Genomic DNA, 15,508 nt, shown 5'->3' on the forward strand with positions numbered 1-15,508 from the left:
GAAAAACCACAAGTTAATGTATAATAAATCCTATATACTCACCAGCGGGGATCCTGGCTCCACACCTGATGGTGTTGGTCCTCCCCCAAATGTCCTAAACCAGCCACCGGGACACCAGTATGACTAGAAATGTAAGAACAAAGCAAGTGAGCCTTGACATGGGTGAAGGTTTGGTTGTTGGCCATAGCCGCCATATCTATGAAAAACACGTTATATTGGTTCTTTAACTGACCCCCTTCAGTGTAAGGACATTGAGTTCTCTAAAGTGATCAATATTATACTTGGAAATCATGCAGCTTCAACTACAATAAACCAAAGAGAGCATCTAAGTGTAGATTAAACAAACATTTATTGTACACAATTAAAAACCACTTGCAGGAAAGTAGGTGAAATATGGCATCTAGTCCATCGGGGATAAACCGCCTCAGTGTGGTGGTCCTGTCATCACAATGTGATCCTTCCTATCACTATTCCAGGCTGATCCGGCAAGATGGTGGTGCCCGGAAGTGAGGGCTGGAGCTCACATTGGTGTAATGACATCAGAGCGTCATGCGTTTCACGAGCATACGTACTGTAGGTCTCGTCACAGGCACGCTCTTTTCTCAAGCTGATGGAGGAATATTTTTGGCTATTTACACAAGATGTGAAGTCAGTTGAAGGCTGCCATTCTTAAAGGGACAGGGACTATATGCAATATACTTCATAATAAAGGATTACAAGAGAGCAGTGCAAATGAACCATGATAAATTGTATAAATTGTGAAAATTACATAATACAAATGGGCTAAGCCATGGGAACAACCATCATAGAAGGTGTAAATTGTACAACCCAAAAATAAATGCATATGCTGTTAGATAAGTTACGAGACTCTGAGCATATATAAAATCAGGACACTTCCTAAGCCTTAATAGAGGTGAGACAACTAATATAATATAAAAACATAAGATATAATAAAACTGCATCCTGCTAATCCTAATATACTCACTGGTATGTAGAGGAAAAAAGTAGCCCCAATTGGACCAGCCACCCCCATATTTTCCCAGAAATTTCTAAAAAATTGAATTTTCATGTAAATGGAAATATAAATTTGTGTATAATAGGTTGAAATATGTATCAAACTACATGATGGTGGAAATTTCCATTTCTTCATTCAAACCTCTTGGTGAGAGAGTATGCAGGGAGTAAATCCAAAAGGTTTCTCTGACACAACCTATGGAATTGCTCAGCTTCTGGCAATGTTTTGGGGATGTGATCTAACACCCAGACTTTAAGTCCAATGGTTGATTTGTGATGATATTCTGCAAAGGGTACGGGAACACTGTTTTGTCTTGTCTTTCCCCTCCTCTATTAGTCGTCCATGACGTATGGTTCGGCCCAGATAAAACTGAGTGCATGGGCAAGATAGGCAGTATACTAGATAAAATCAGAGTAGCAATTATAGAAATTGTCAAATTTGGAGGTCTTACCATTTTTATATAGTAAATTATTCTGTCCATGGGTGACAAAGGAACAGGTCTTGCACAGAACCTTACGGTATTGATACATGCCTGTAAGGGGGATAAGGCAAATGGACAGAGTTGGACACAGTGGGAGAAAGATTAGGGGGCTATTTTATTTAAGGTTTGGAGCCCTCCGGTAGGTGACTTTAGGTTTATTAGGGAGTAGTGTTGTAATTTGTGCAACTTCTAATATGATATTCCAATGTTTGGATAGTACCCTTTCCATCTGAACATGCTGATTGTGAAATGTGGTAATGAAACAAGTAGAATGGTCGCTGTTCTTGGAATTTTTTTCCTTTCAGGTTTACGGTGTAAATATCGGTTGTAGACTTTTTCTATTGGTTCAGTTGGCTAACCCTCAGCTGAACACTTGGTTTTTTTTTTTAGGACTATGCTGTGTTCAATGTAATCAATGTATAACCAACAAAATTGTCCTTTTTTTTTTTTTTTTTTAAAGATGTTAATCCATTTGGGGAAATGGCAGCTGTCATGTATATAGGAATTGCCCACTGTGGGCTTTGTGAAGTTTCTGGCCTGTATTACCCCACTATTGTGACTAACTTCAAGATCTAGGAAGGCCAAACGTTTTTGGGGTCAGAAACATATGTGAAGCAAAGGTCATGAGGGTTGCTGTTGCAATGTTCCACAAATAGGTTTATTAATGTAGCTGTGCCATCCCAGATGACAAGAATGTCATCTATATCTCCCCAAAAAAATTTGCAGCCAAGCTGTTTTTTCCATATATAGTTTCTTTCCAGAGGCCCATCGCCCAGTTTTCATACAAGGGAGCAAAACTGGTTCCCATAGCTGTGCCTTGGATTTGTATATAGAATTCACCTCCTCCTATTAGCCGTCCATTGCGTACGGTTCGGCCCACATAAAATTTAATGCATGGGCAAGATAGGCAGTATACTAAATAAAATCAGAGGTGAAATTATAGAAATTGTCAAATTTTAGAGGTCTTACCATTTTTTTTTTTATAGTAAATTCTTCTGTCCATGGGTGACAAAGGAACAGGTCTTGCACAGTCTTACGGTATTGATACATGCCTGTAAGGGGGATAAGGCAAGTGGACTGAGAGTTGGACACAGTGGTAGAGTAGGGGGCTATCTTTTTTTCTTTTTTTTTTTTAAGGTTTAGAGCCCTCTGGTAGGTGACTTTATTAGGGAGTAGGGTTTTAAGGTGTATATCTTCTAGTAGGATATTCCAATGTTTGGATAGTACCCTTTCCATCTTAACATGCTGATTGTGAAATGTGGTAATGAAACAAGTAGAATGGTTGCTGCTGTTAATATTTTTTTTTTTTCAGGTTTACTGTTTAAATATCAGTTGACTTTTTCTATTCGTTCAGTTGGCTAACCCTCATCTGAAAACTTGTCTTTTTGTTAGGGTTATGCTTTGTTCAATGTAATCAATGACAACCAACAGAACTGTCCCTTTTTAGGGATGTTAATCCATTTGAGGAAATGGAAGCTGTCATAGTGTGTATATAGGAATGCCCACTGTGGGCTTTGAAGTTTCTGGCCTGTATTACCCCACTATTGTGACTAACTTCAAGATCGATCTAGAAAGGCCAAACTATTGGGGTCATAAACATATGTGAAGCAAAGGTCATGAGGGTTGCTGTTGCAATGCTCCACAAATAGGTTTATTAATGTAGCTGCACCATCCCAGATGACAAGAATGTCATCTATATATCTCCCAAAAGAAATTTGCAGCCAACCTGTTTTTCCATATATAGTTTTTCTTTCCAGAGGCCCATCGCCCAGTTTGCATACAAGGGAGCAAAATTGGCTCCCATAGCTGTGCCTTGGATTTGTATATAGAATTCCCCATTATAACTAAAATAATTATGGATTAAGCAGACTTGTGTAACTTCTATGATGACGGTAGCTTGTTTGGGGTCTAATAATGGGAAATATTGTAATGCCTTAAGGCCAAATTGGTGAGGGATAGACAAAGTGAATTCATGTCAAGTGAGACCCACGAATAGGGATTGTAAAATGCAGGATTTATGTATTTACCAGTGGGAGCCCAACTGAGTGGGTAATTTTGCAAATAACCTCCTTTTTAATTAGATAGCAGCCTTTTTAGCTCACCTTTTTGGTTGTGTTAAACATAGTTGATCTGCATGAGAGAGAATATATATTGTGACATAATGAAAGGTGAGGTGATTGGATGCTGAGGCCCTGATTTACTAATGTATCTAGACAGCGCCTAGGTACATTTCCGTGGGCTAATGTCTACTTTTCATTAGAGTCCGTCTACTTTTAGACAGCAAAGACATTTTACTAAAGAAAGCGTCTAACAAGTAGACGTGAAAGCGAATTTACAAACTAAGCACCATGCAGGAATCCATCTAAGAAAGCAGATGTGCTAGAAGCACGTCTAACACAACGAAAAATCACTGCAGAAACATGTTCACATTGAAATTTGCTTTCACAAGTATTGGGACTTAATTTTAAACAAATATATTACATTTAAAAAAAAATTAAATGGGTAAATAGCTTTTTAAAGGATTACATGACAGTCAAGAACTAGATGCTTCTCCAGCATGTATGCACGGATATAAATGAGCATGTGCAGGACACAATTTAGTCTGCCGTGGGCGCTTTCTTTTCAGATGCTGTTTTAATAGTAACGCTGTGTGGAGTCGTCTGCAATCGATCGTGTCTACTGTGTGTGACAATCAGCACTAAGTGTAGCTAGGCATATCTTTTATGTAAAACATTACAGAAATAATTATAAGGGATAAGAAACAAAAATAGAATCACTAGAATTAAAATCAAATTGTTAATGGCCAGGAACTTCTTCTTTAGGATGGCCATGGGCTCTGCTGGGCCAGGGATAAGGTCCATATTGTGTACCGGCTCCAGGGTTTTGCAAGAAGCCACTGATTTAGCGCTACCCTGGAACTGGCTCGCCTTCCTCCTTGAAATGGTCCAGTTCCAATACTGCATCACATGACTGGTATTAGTGTGTGCCTTGACCAGTAAAACTGTGTAGTCTTCCATCCAGCTGACACTGTAAAGATCACCGAGGTATCGGTCTTGCTTCTCAGTGTAAGAGGACTCATGAGGGTTGGCGGCTATGGTAGCATAAACTTCAATGTTGGGTAGATGATTTTCATGGAGCCAGATTCACAGGTCTCTATGTATAGAACAATCTTTTTGTACATCTTGTTATCGTACATATATTTAACTGGCTTGTTCAGTTCTTCGATGTGGAGGTCATCACTTGGAAAGGATAGCAGACCCGGAGCTCCATGATCAATGAGGCTGATTAAGAGTGGACCTAACGACCATATCTTTCTCACCTTCCCAGATCCTTTTTTCCCTTCACCGCCTCTGCATCGCCTTTTGTGTAGTCCTTAAGCACTCTCACATACACATGTATACTGTTGGGCTCATTTTTAATGATTCCTTTGGTTGGATTCTCTTCATTATCTGCAATATCATCATACATAATCACCATGATCTACTTGATTTGATAAGCTTGGCACTGATGTCTGTAGCTGTAGCAGCCATTGGAGCAAGCCACCAGGACCACCCACTGCTTCTATCCAACCTCTGGGTCATCCATGGGCATAGATATGGCTAGGACAGTAAGGCTGAGGATTATTGTTACTGAAAGCATCTTACATTTAGTAACAGGACCCTGCTCCCCTGCAGCGGTCTGCACTCTGGGTGTTATCACAGCAATGAGATCAGATTGTGACATCTCAACAAAATAAAATAAAAATGGAGGCCTGGATAGATATTGGGTTGTGTTTTTTTTTTTTTTTTTTAATTGTGGTGCTTTGATGCAGGGAAGATGGGCTTTAAGCAGGCCACAGATGAGCTGAAAAGCAAATTAACATTCATGTTGATAGTTGGATCATTCGTTTTTTCACATCAGTGTGTCGGCAACGACATGTAATTTTTGGACCATAGCTGAAAGTGCCTTATCCTGCATGTTGGGAATCGGGACCGAATTTCGAACAGTTGATGGGTATTCATATGAAAAAACAGACTGAAAATAAACTGTGCATGAGCTAGGAGGGGAGGGGGTGAAAAACCACAAGAAGTTAATGTATAGTAAGAAATCCTACAGACTCACCAGTGGGTATCCTGGATCCACACCTGATGGTGTTGGTCCTCCCCCAAATGTCCTAAACCAGCCTCCAGGACACCAGTATGACTAGAAATGTAAGAACAAAAAGTGAGCCTTGACATGGGTGAAGGAGGCTTGGTTGTTGGCCATAGCCGCCATATCTATGAAAAACAAGTTATATTGGTTCTTTAACTGACCCCCTTCAGTGTAAGGACATTGAGTTATCTAAAGTGATCTATATTATACTTGGAAATCATGCAGCTTCAACTACAATAAACCAAATAAGAGAGCGCATCTAAGTGTAGATGAAACAAACATTTATTGTACACAATTAAAAACCACTTACAGGAAAGCAGGTGAAATATGGCATCTAGTCCATCGGGGATAAACCGCCTCAGTGTGAAGGTCCTGTCATCGCAATGTGTAGTAACCAGATCCTCTTGATCACTATTCCAGGCTGATCCGGCAAGATGGTGGTGCCCGGAAGTGAGTGCTGGAGCTCACATTGGTGTAATGACATCAGAGCGTAGTTATGCGTTTCACGAGCATGTGCACTGTAGGTCTCGTCACAGGCACGCTTTGTCAAGCTGACGGAGGAGGAATATTTTTGGCTATTTACACAAGATGTGAAGTCAGTTGAAGGCTGCCATTCTTAAAGGGACAGGGACTATATGCAATATACTTCATAATAAAGGATTACAAGAGAGCAGTGCAAATAAACCATGATAAATTGTATAAATTGTGAAAATTACATAATACAAATGGGCTAAGCCATGGCAACAACCATCATAGAAGGTGTAAATTGTACAACCCAAAAATAAATGCATATGCTGTTAAATTACGAGACTCTGAGCATATATAAAATCAGGACACTTCCTAAGCCTTAATAGAGGTGAGACAACTAATAAAATATAACCTAAGATATAATAAAACTATATCCTGCTAATCCTAATATACTCACTGGTATGTCGAGGAAAAGTCACCCCAATTGGACCATCCGCCCCCATATTTTCCCAGAAATTTCTAAATTCAATTTTCATGTAAATGGAAAAAAAATGTATGTAAAGTAGGTAAAAATATATTAAACTACATGATGGTGGAAATGTCCAATTCTTCATTCAAACCTCTCGGTGAGAGAGTATGCATGGAGTAAATCCAAAAGGTTTCTCTGACACAACCTATGGAATTGCTCAGCCTCTGGCAATGTTTTGGGGATGTGATCTAACACCCAGACTTGAAGTCCAATGGTCGATTGGTGATGATATTCTGCAAAGTGTACGGGAAAACTGGTTGTCTTGTCTTTCCCCTCCTCTATTAGCCGCCCATAGCGTATGGTTCGGCCAACATACAATTTAGCGCATGGGCAAGATAGGCAGTATACTAGATAAAATCAGATGAGCAATTCTAGAAATTGTCAAATTTGGAGGTCTTACCTTTTTTATTTTTTTTTTTTTTTTATAGTAAATTCTTCTGTCCATGGGTGACAAAGCAACAGGTCTTGCACAGAGCCTTACGGTATTGATACATGCCGGTAAGGGGGATAAGGCAAGTGGACTGAGTTGGACACAGTGGGAGGAAGTTTACTATGGACTATTTTTTTTTTTTGTTAAGGTTTGGAGCCCTCCGGTAGGTGACTTTGTTTATTAGGGAGTGGGGTCTTAAGGTGTAGATCTTCTAGTAGGATATTCCAATGCTTAGTACCCTTTCCATCTTAACATGGTGATTGTTAAATGTGGTAATGAAACAAGTAGAATGGTCGCTGTTCTTGGTGTTTTTTTTCTTTTCAGGTTTACGGTTTAAATATCAATTGTAGGCTTTTTTTCTATTGATTCAGTTGGCTAACACTCATCTGAAAACATGTGTTTTTTTTTTTTTTGTTAGGGTTATGCTTTGTTCAATGTAATCAATGTACAACCAACAGAACTGTCCCTTTTTTAGGGATGTTAATCCATTTGAGGAAATGGCAGCTGTCATAGTGTATATAGGAATGCCCACTGTGGGCTTTGTGAAGTTTCTGGCCTGTATTACCCCACTATTGTGACTAACTTCAAGATCGATCTAGAAAGGCCAAACTATTGGGGTCAGAAACATATGTGAAGCAAAGGTCATGAGGGTTGCTGTTGCAATGCTCCACAAATAGGTTTATTAATGTAGCTGCACCATCCCAGATGACAAGAATGTCATCTATATATCTCCCAAAAGAAATTTGCAGCCAACCTATTTTTCCATATATAGTTTCTTTCCAGAGGCCCATAGCCCAGTTTGCATACAAGGGAGCAAAATTGGCTCCCATAGCTGTGCCTTGGATTTGTATATAGAATTCACCATTATAACTAAAATAATTATGGGTTAAGCAGACTTGTGTAACTTCTATGATGACGGTAGCTTGTTTGGGGTCTAATAATGGGAAATATTGTAATGCCTTAAGGCCAAATTGGTGAGGGATAGACAAACTGAATTCATGTCAAGTGAGACCCACAAATAGGGATTGTAAAATGCAGGATTTATGTATTTACCAGTGGGAGCCCAACTGAGTGGGTAATTTTGTTTTTAATTGTGGTGCTTTGATGCAGGGAAGATGTGCTTTAAGCAGGCCACAGATGAGGTGAAAAGCAAATTAACATTCATATTGATAGTTGGATCATTCATTTTAGTTGGATCATTCATTTTTCGCATCATTAGTGTGTGTGTGTGTGTGTGTGTGTGTGTGTGTACATGCATTTTTCGGACCATAGCTGAAAGTGCCTTATCCTGCATGTTGGGTATCGGGACCAAACTTCGAACAGTTGATGGGGATTCATATGAAAAAGCACACTGAAAATGAACTGTGCATGAGCTAGGAGGGGGTGAAAAACCACAAGTTAATGTATAATAAATCATATACTCACCAGCAGGGATCTTGGCTCCACACCTGATGGTGTTGGTCCTCCCCCAAATGTCCTAAACCAGCCTCCGGGACACCTGTATGACTAGAAATGTAAGAACAAAGCAAGTGAGCCTTGACATGGGTGAAGGAGGCTTGGTTGTTGGCCATAGCCACCATATCTATGAAAAACAAGTTATATTGGTTCTTTAACTGACCCCCTTCAGTGTAAGGACATTGAGTTATCTAAAGTGATAAATATTATTATACTTGGAAATCATGCAGCTTCAACTACAATAAACCAAAGAAGAGAGCGCATCTAAGTGTAGATGAAACAAACATTTATTGTACACAATTAAAAACCACTTACAGGAAAGCAGGTGAAATATGGCATCTAGTCCATCGGGGATAAACCGCCTCAGTGTGAAGGTCCTGTCATCGCAATGTGTAGTAACCAGATCCTCCCTATCACTATTCCAGGCTGATCCGGCAAGATGGTGGTGCCCGGAAGTGAGGGCTGGAGCTCACATTGGTGTAATGACATCAGAGCGTCGTTATGCGTTTCACGAGCATGTGTACTGTAGGTCTCGTCACAGGCACGCTCCTTTGTCAAGCTGACGGAGGAGGAATATTTTCGGCTATTGACACAAGATGTGAAGGCTGCCATTCTTAAAGGCACAGGGACTATATGCAATATACTTTATAATAAAGGATTACAAGAGAGCAGTGCAAATAAACCATGATAAATTGTATAAATTGTGCAAATTACATAAACAATTAAAAATGGGCTAAGCCATGGCAACAACCATCATAGAAGGTGTAACTTGTACAACCCAAAAATAAATGCATATGCTGTGAGATAAGTTACAAGACTCTGAGCATATATAAAATCAGGACACTTCCTAAGCCTTAATAGAGGTGACAACTAATATAATATAAAAACATAAGATAATTAAACTGTATCCTGCTAATCCTAATATACTCACTGGTATGTCGAGGAAGTCACCCCAATTGGACCATCCACCCCCATATTTTCCCAGAAATTTCCAAATTCAATTTTCATGTAAATGGCAAAAAAATTTATGTATAGTAGGTAAAAATATATTAAACTACATGATGGTGGAAATTTCCAATTCTTCATTCAAACCTCTTGGTGAGAGAGTATGCAGGGAGTAAATCCAAAAGGTTTCTCTGACACACAACCTATGGAATTGCTCAGCCTCTGGCAATGTTTTGGGGATGTGATCTAACACCCAGACTTGACGTCCAATGGTTGATTTGTGGTGATATTCTGCAAAGTGTACGTGAGCACTGGTTGTCTTGTCTTTCCCCTCCTCTATTAGCCGTCCATAGCGTATGGTTCGGCCCATATAAAATTTAGCGCATGGGCAAGATAGGCAGTATACTAGATAAAATCAGAGGAGCAATTATAGAAATTGTCAAATTTGGAGGTCTTACCATTTTTTTTTTTTTTTTTTTTTATAGTAAATTCTTCTGTCCATGGGTGACAAAGGAACAGGTCTTGCACAGAGCTTTATGGTATTGATACATGCCGGTAAGGGGGATAAGGCAAGTGGACTGAGTTGGACACAGTGGGAGGAAGTTTACTGTGGACTATTTTTATTTATTTTTTTTTATTTTTTATTTTTTTTAAGGTCTGGAGCCCTCCGGTAGGTGACTTTGTTTTATTAGGGAGCGGGGTCTTAAGCTGTAGATATTCTAGTAGGATATTCCAATGCTTAGTACCCTTTCCATCTTAACATGCTGATTGTGAAATGTGGTAATGAAACAAGTAGAATGGTCGCTGTTCTTGGTATTTTTTCTTTTCAGGTTTACGGTTTAAATATCAATTGTAGGCTTTTTTTTTTTCCTATTCAGTTGGCTAACCCTCATCTGAAAACGTGTGGTTTTTTGTTTTTTTTTTGTTAGGGCTATGCTTTGTTCAATGTACAACAGAACTGTCCCTTTTTAGGGATGTTAATCCATTTGAGGAAATGGAAGCTGTCATAGTGTATATAGGAATTGCCCACTGTGGGCTTTGAAGTTTCTGGCCTGTATTACCCCACTATTGTGACTAACTTCAAGATCGATCTAGAAAGGCCAAACTATTGGGGGCAGAAACATATGTGAAGCAAAGGTCATGAGGGTTGCCGTTGCAATGCTCCACAAATAGGTTTATTAATGTAGCTGCACCATCCCAGATGACAAGAATGTCATCTATATATCTCCCAAAAGAAATTTGCAGCCAACCTGTTTTTCCATATATAGTTTTTCTTTCCAGAGGCCCATTGCCCAGTTTGCATACAAGGGAGCAAAATTGGCTCCCATAGCTGTGCCTTGGGTTTGTATATAGAATTCACCATTATAACTAAAATAATTATGGATTAAGCAGACTTGTTTAACTTCTATGATGACGGTAGCTTGTTTGGGGTCTAATAATGGGAAATCTTGTAATGCCTTAAGGTGAGGGATAGACAAAGTGATTCATGTCAAGTGAGACCCACAAATAGGGATTGTAAAATGCAGGATTTATGTATTTACCAGTGGGAGCCCAACTGAGTGGGTAATTTTGCAAATAACCTCCTTTTTAATTGGATAATAGCCTTTTTAGCTCACCTTTTTTGGTTGTGTTAAACATAGTTGATCTGCATGAGAGAGAGAATATATATTGTGACATTATGAAAGGTGAGGTGATTGGATGCTGAGGCCCTGATTTACTAATGTATCTAGACGGTGCCTAGGTACATTTCCGTGGGCTAATGTCTGCTTTTCATTAGAGTCCTTCTACTTTTAGACGGCAAAGACACTTATAAAGAAAGCGTCTAACAAGTAGACGCAAAAGCGAATTTACGAACTAGGCACAATACAGGAATCCATCTAAGAAAGCAGATGTGCTAGAAGCATGTCTAACACAACGAAAAATCACTGCAGAAACATGTTCACATTTAAATTTTGCTTTCACAAGTATTGGGACTTAATTTTAAACAAATATATTACATTTAAAAAAAAATTAAATGGGTAAATAGCTTTTTAAAGGATTACATGACAGTCAAGATTTAGACGCTTCTCCAGCATGTATGCACGGATATAAATGCGCATGTGCAGGACACAATTTAGTCTGCCGTGGGCGCTTTCTTTTCAGATGCTGTTTTAATAGTAACGCTGTGTGGAGTCGTCTGCAATCGATGGTGTCTACGGTGTGTGACAACCAGCACTAAGTGTAGCTAGGCATATCTTTTATGTAAAACAATTACAGAAATAATTATAAGGGATAAGAAAGAAAAATAGAATCACTAGAATTAAAATCAAATTGTTAATGGCCAGGAACTTCTTCTTTTAGGATGGCCATGGGCTCTGCTGGGCCAGGGATAAGGTCCATATTGTGTACCGGCTCCAGGGTTTTGCAAGAAGCCACTGATTTAGCGCTACCCTGGAACTGGTTTGCCTTCCTCTTGAAATGGTCCAGTTCCAATACTGCATCACATGACTGGTATTGGTGTGTGCCTTGACCAGTAAAACTGTGTAGTCTTCCATCCAGCTGACACTGTAAAGATCACCGAGGTATCTGTATTGCTTCTCAGTGTAAGAGGGCTCATGAGGGTTGGCGGCTATGGTAGCATAAACTTCAATGTTGGGTAGATGATTTTCATAGAGCCAGATTCATAGATCTCGATGTATAGAACAATCTTTATGTACATCTTGTTATCGTACATATATTTGACTGGCTTGTTCAGTTCTTCGATGTGGAGGTCATCACTTGGAAAGGATAGCAGATCCGGAGCTCCATGATCAATGAGGCTGATTAAGAGTGGACCTACCGACCATATCTTTATCACCTTTCCAGATCCTTCTTTTTTTTTTTTTTCCCTTCACCGCCTCTGCATCGCCTCTTTTGTGTAGACCTTAAGAACTCTAACATACACATGTATACTGTTGGGCCCATTTTTAATGATTCCCTTGGTTGGATTCTCTTCATTATCTGCAATATCATCATACATAATCACCATGATCTACTTGATATGATAAGCTTGGCACTGATGTCTGTAGCTGTAGCAGCCATTGGAGCAAGCCACCAGGACCACCCACTGCTTCTATCCAACCTCTGGGTCATCCATGGGCATGGATGTGGCTAGGACAGTAAGGCTGAGGATTGTTACTGGAAGCATCTTACATTTAGTAACAGGACCCTGCTTCCCTGCAGCGGTCTGCACTCTGGGTGTTATCACAGCAATGAGATCAGATTGTGACATCTCAACAAAATAAAATAAAAATGGAGGCCTGGATAGATATTGAGTATTAAAAATGAATTGGGTTGTGTTTTTAATTGTGGTGCTTTGATGCAGGGAAGATGCGCTTTAAGCAGGCCACAGATGAGCTGAAAAGCAATTTAACATTCATGTTGATAGTTGGATCATTCGTTTTTCGCATCATTAGTGTGTCGGCAACGACATGCATTTTTTCGGACCATAGCTGAAAGTGCCTTATCCTGCATGTTTGGAATCTGGACCGAATTTCGAACAGTTGATGGGGATTCATATGAAAAAAACAGACTGAAAATGAACTGTGCATGAGCTGGGAGGGGAGGGGGTGAAAAACCACAAGAAGTTAATGTATAATAAGAAATCCTATATACTCACCAGCGGGGATCCTGGCTCCACACCTGATGGTGTTGGTCCTCCCCCAAATATCCTAAACCAGCCTCTGGGACACCTGTATGACTAGAAATGTAAGAACAAAGCAAGTGAGCCTTGACATGGGTGAAGGAGGCTTGGTTGTTGGCCATAGCCGCCATATCTATGAAAAACAAGTTATATTGGTTCTTTAACTGACCCCCTTCAGTGTAAGGACATTGAGTTCTCTAAAGTGATCAATATTATACTTGGAAATCATGCAGCTTCAACTACAATAAACCAAAGAGTGCATCTAAGTGTAGATTAAACAAACATTTATTGTACACAATTAAAACCCACTTGCAGGAAAGCAGGTGAAATATGGCATCTAGTCCATCGGGGATAAACCGCCTCAGTGTGAAGGTCCTGTCATCACAATGTGTAGTAACCAGATCCTCCCGATCACTATTCCAGGCTGATCCGGCAAGATGGTGGTGCCCGGAAGTGAGGGCTGGAGCTCACGTTGGTGTAATGACATCAGAGCGTCGTTATGCGTTCCACGAGCATGTGCACTGTAGGGCTCGTCACAGGCACGCTCTTTTTTTGTCAAGCTGATGGAGGAGAAATATTTTCGGCTATTTACACAAGATGTGAAGTCAGTTGAAGGCTGCCATTCTTAAAGGGACAGGGACTATATGCAATATACTTCATAATAAAGGATTACAAGAGCAGTGCAAATAAACCATGATAAATTGTATAAATTGTGCAAATTACATAATAAAAATGGCTAAGCCATGGCAACAACCATCATAGAAGGTGTAAATTGTACAACCCAAAAATAAATGCATATGCTGTTAGATAAGTTACGAGACTCTGAGCATATATAAAATCAGGACACTTCCTAAGCCTTAATAGAGGTGAGACAACTAATAGAATATAAAAACATAAGATATAATAAAACTGTATCATGCTAATCCTAATATACTCACTGGTATATTGAGGAATAAAATCACTGATTGGACCAGCCACCCCCATATTTTCCCAGAAACTTCTAAATTCAATTTTCATATAAACAGAAAAATAAATTTGTGTATAGTAGGTTGAAATATGTATCAAACTACATGATGGTGGAAATTTTCAATTCTTCATTCATACCCCTTGGGGGGAGAGTATGCAGGGAGTAAATGTTAAAAGGTTTATCTGACACACAACCTATGGAATCGCTCCACCTCTGGCAATGTTTTGGGGATGTGATCTAACACCCAGACTTGAAGTCCAATGGTTGATTTTGTGGTGATATTCTGCAAAGTGTACGGGAACACCATTTGTCTTGTCTTTCCCCTCCTCTATTAGCCGTCCATGGCGTATGGTTCGGCCCACATAAAATTTAGCGCATAGGTAAGATAGGCAGTATACTAGATAAAATCAGAGGAGCAATTATAGAAATGGTCAAATTTGGAGGTCTTACTATTTTTTTTTTATAGCAAATTCTTCTTCTGTCCATGGGTGACAAAGGAACAGGTCTTGCACAGAGCCTTACGGTATTGATACATGCCGGTAAGGGGGATAAGGCAAGTGGACTGAGTTTAAACATAATGGGATGAATTTTACTGTGGACTATTTTTTGTTTTTAAGGTTTGGAGCCCTCCGGTAGGTGACTTTTTGTTAGGGAGTAGGGTCTTAAGGTGTAGATCTTCTAGTAGGATATTCCAGTGTTTGGATAGTACCCTTTCCATCTTAACATGCTGATTGTGAAATGTGGTAATGAAACAAGTAGAATGGTCGCTGTTCTTGGTATTTTTTTTTTTTCAGGTTTACGGTTTAAATATCCATTTGTAGACTTTTTATATTAGTTCAGTTGGCTAACCCTCATCTGAAAACATGTATTTTTTTTTTTTTTTGTTAGGGCTATGCTTTGTTCAATGTAATCAATGTACAACCAACAGAACTGTAATTTTTTTTAAGGATGTTAATCCATTTGGGGAAATGGCAGCTGTCATAGTGTGTATATATAGGAATGTCCACTGTGGGCTTTGAAGTTTCTGGCCTGTATTACCCCACTATTGTGACTAACTTCAAGATCTAGGAAGGCCAAACTATTGGGGTCAGAAACATATGCGAAGCAAAGGTCATGAGGGTTGCTGTTGCAATGCTCCACAAATAGGTTTATTAATGTAGCTGCACCATCCCAGATGACAAGAATGTCATCTATATATCTCCCAAAAGAAATTTGCAGCAAAGCTGTTTTTCCATATATAGTTTTTTCTTTCCAGAGGCCCATCGCCCAGTTTGCATACAAGGGAGCAAAATTGGCTCCCATAGCTGTGCCTTGGGTTTGTATATAGAATTCACCATTATAACTAAAATAATTATGGATTAAGCAGACTTGTGTAACTTCTATGATGACGGTAGCTTGTTTGGGGTCTAATAATGGGAAATCTTGT

General features: G+C 39.5%; 2 pseudogenes; both read right to left on the bottom strand.

Annotated features, from left to right (window-relative positions):
• Nucleotides 1-4,204: 4,204 nt before the first annotated feature.
• Nucleotides 4,205-5,135, bottom strand: LOC149441124 (legumain pseudogene; annotated as a pseudogene).
• Nucleotides 5,136-11,767: 6,632 nt separating this feature from the next.
• On the bottom strand, nucleotides 11,768-12,704 carry LOC149441125 (legumain pseudogene; annotated as a pseudogene).
• Nucleotides 12,705-15,508: the final 2,804 nt, after the last annotated feature.

Source organism: Staurois parvus, unplaced genomic scaffold (assembly GCF_062004578.1).
Source record: "Staurois parvus isolate SC_StPar_1 unplaced genomic scaffold, SC_StPar_1.0 ptg001024l, whole genome shotgun sequence".
Lineage (NCBI taxonomy): Eukaryota > Metazoa > Chordata > Amphibia > Anura > Ranidae > Staurois > Staurois parvus.